This window comes from Octopus bimaculoides, chromosome 19 (genome assembly GCF_001194135.2).
Source record: "Octopus bimaculoides isolate UCB-OBI-ISO-001 chromosome 19, ASM119413v2, whole genome shotgun sequence".
NCBI classification, from domain to species: Eukaryota; Metazoa; Mollusca; class Cephalopoda; order Octopoda; family Octopodidae; genus Octopus; species Octopus bimaculoides.
Genome location: NC_068999.1, coordinates 6,590,598 through 6,594,091, shown reverse-complemented (window position 1 = coordinate 6,594,091; position 3,494 = coordinate 6,590,598).

Genomic DNA, 3,494 nt, shown 5'->3' with positions numbered 1-3,494 from the left:
GAGAGAGAGAGAGAGAGAGAGAGAGAGAGAGAGAGAGAGAGAGAGAGAGAGAGAGAGAGAGAGTTAGATAGGGAAATAGAGGTACGTAAGTTAGAATGTTGTTTTTAATCAACTTGAATTTACGTACAGATTTCAAATAAAGAGATAACTCTCCCTCGAGATATGTATGTAGAGAAGTAGGACGTATATAAGGAGTGATACTCTCGTTACATCTGTCCGGAGCCTGAGGAGCTAAATCAGTTTTGGTGATTATCTGGGTAGTTTATTGCTGAAAAAACATTAATTTGCGCGCAACCCACTGATGGGGCCAGAAAAACAGTTTGAGTCGGGCGATAAAAGACTGTATAAGGTTAATCGTACTTAATCATTTTGTGATTTCCCTGCAGTACTTATATAGTTCTTATAAATAATTGAAAACTACGAGGGGGTGGGGGTGCAGAAAAGTTCCTGGCTTTGGGGAAAAGAAAGTACAAGTGGATCAGTCAATTATTTCTTCAACTAAAATCCTCTAAGCTGGTGCTCCAGCATGGCCGCAGTCAAATGACCAAAGAAAGTAAAAGGATATAATCGGAAACGTATTTTTTTTCACCTCGCAGCTGCAACGCTAGCCCCTAAAAGATTACATGGGTTCACGGAAGGAACAACATTGCTGGAAAGTGTTCCAATATTTTTCTCAGTCTTCTGTACTTTTATTTCATTATCTCCCTTCTCTTTGATCGATCAGGTTATTGCCTGTAACAATTTCAATTGAGGACGGTAGTGGCGCTGGTGCTGGTTGTTTGGTGACTGTAGAAACATTAACCCACACCACTACCATTAACACCACCATCAACAGCCACAACAACAGCAATAACAGAACAGTAATGATTTAATATAAGAACAACCCATCGATCCCACCCACCGACTAATTCAACACAATAAATTTCTTGTTTGTTCCCATTGTCCCAATATTTTTCTAGAATTTAATGTTAAATGTTCTCCAGTTGGCAGAACATATTAATCAAGTATCTGTTTGCTGGAGATAAAGGTTTTAATATTAAAACAAATTTGCCAAAATCGAAAATAGATTGGAATTTCTCAAATATCAAACGAGGGACTTCAATCTAACAGCCGACTTAAAGCTTCAGCGGCAAAGGTAGCTATAATATTCTAAAGACAAATGCAAATAAACCATTAACGTCAAGTGGCGAAGTGGCCGCGTGTTAGACAGATTACTTAAAGATATACAATTCAGCTTACTGAGTTCAAATCACGCAGATGTTGACTATATCTTTCGTCCAGCAGTATTATTTGCTTTTTATCTATTTGTTCCAGTCATTGGCATGAGGCCATGCTGGGACACCACCTTGAAGAGACTCGCTTATTTTTTTGGTTTGATATTTATTCCATCGATTTCTTTTTTGTAGAACCGCTAAGTTACGGGGACGTAAATAAACCAGCGCCAGTTGCCAAGCAGTGGTGATACACACACACACACACACATATACTACGGGCTTCATCACAATTTCCGTCTACCGAATTCACTCACAAGACATTGGCCGGCCAGGAGAAATAGTATAAGACACTTGTCCAAGGTACTTTCCTAACCCCATCGTCATATTTATAGTGGACTGCTCTCAGTTAAATCATGCCAACGGCACTCCGCCCAGAAACAGTTAGTTTCTTGAATCAGGTGAAAAATTAATGTGCCTTGGGGAGAACACATGAAGGATCATATATAAAAGGAGTATAATTTAAGGCAAGGGAGTACGTTATTCTTCTTCTTCTTCTTCTTCTTCTTCTTCTTCTTCTTCTTCTTCTTCTTCTTCCTCTTCTTCTTCTTCTTCTTCTTCTTCTTCTTCTTCTTCTTCTTCTTCTTCTTCTTCTTCTTCTTCTTCTTCTTATTATTATTATTATTATTATTATTAAGCGACATATATATACATACACATAACAGGCTCCTTTCAGTTTCCGTCTACCAAATCCACTCACAAAGCTTTGGTCGGCCCGAGGTTATAGTAGAAGACACTTGACCAAGGTGCCACGCAGTGAGACTGAACCCGGAACCATGTGGTTGGTAAGGAAGCTACTTACCACACAGCCATTGTGAGTGTGTGTATGTGTGTATTCTTGTGTGTATGTTTGTGTGTGTGTGTATGTGAGCGGTTAAATGTGCATAATGAGCAAGTAGTTACTCAAACGTAATCAATATTTTCCGCAGTCATCCGTGAGAGGACGCCATCTGCACAGATTTTATTTACTCTATCTTAGCTGTTCTCTTCTTCATCAAATAGAAAGCTGGAGTTCATGTTATATACAAAGATACATGCAGACATACATGCATTGCATATATAACACATATACACATATCCACACACACACACACATGCATTTATAAATATGCATATGTGTATATATTCATATATATATTATACATATGCACTATGCTCACGTATGTACATATTAATAAAAATATACATACATGTGAGTGTGTGTGTATATTGGTGTGCGCTAGTCTGTGTGTGTACGTGTGTGCATTTGTGTGTGTGTGTGTGTGTGTGTGTGTGTGTATAAAACAATTCGTGCCCCAAATGGAAGACAAAGACACCATGAATAGAAGAATGGAACCACACTGACCAGCGATGTATAAAGACATCTGATATTCTGGTCGATACATGTGTGTGTATGTGTGTGTGTGTGTGTGTGTGTATGTGTGTGTATGTGTGTGCATGTGTGTGCTTGCATACATACATGTGTGTGTTTGTATGTATTCATATATACATATAATATAAACACACACGAATACAACGTTGCTTCCGTTCAGTTTACTTAAATCGGGTTGTACTCGATAACCCACTATGAATGGGTGAACGTAAGTCGGGATGGGCGGGAGCCTTTATTCAAAGGAATTATATAATCATAGTCTCATTTCAATTCATCTTTTAATCCGTACATGAATAAATTTTTAACCATTCCTTGCAACTTCTGGAAAACAAAAAAACAAAAACAAAAAAAAAATACATGGATTTGTTAGAATAATCCTATTTCCACTTAGTCACATGACATTCAACTTGGATACAATGTTGCTTTATACTTTGATTTACACTATTAAAATATTAGTGAATATATTGAATGTATTTTTACTGGTGATTGCTTGGCTACAAGTCTATGAGAAAAACTGAGCAAAGCATCAGATTAATTTAGTGTACGGAATTAATTTTCCAACGTTTCATGTACGTACATTATATTCTGGGAGTAAGCTTAAACATAATTCAATGTATAAAATTATTTAATTCCTATAAATCTTCTGAAGCATTCGTTGACTAATACCTTGTGCCGTGTGGTAAGGATTTTGCTTCTCAGCTGCAGGGTTCCGGGTTCAGTTCCACTGCACGGCACCTTGGGCGCGTGTTTTCTACTGTAGCCGCCGGCCGGCCGACCAGACATCGTGTGTGGATTTGGTAGATAGATACTGAAAGAAGCCCGATGTATATAAGTATGTGTGTTTGTATATA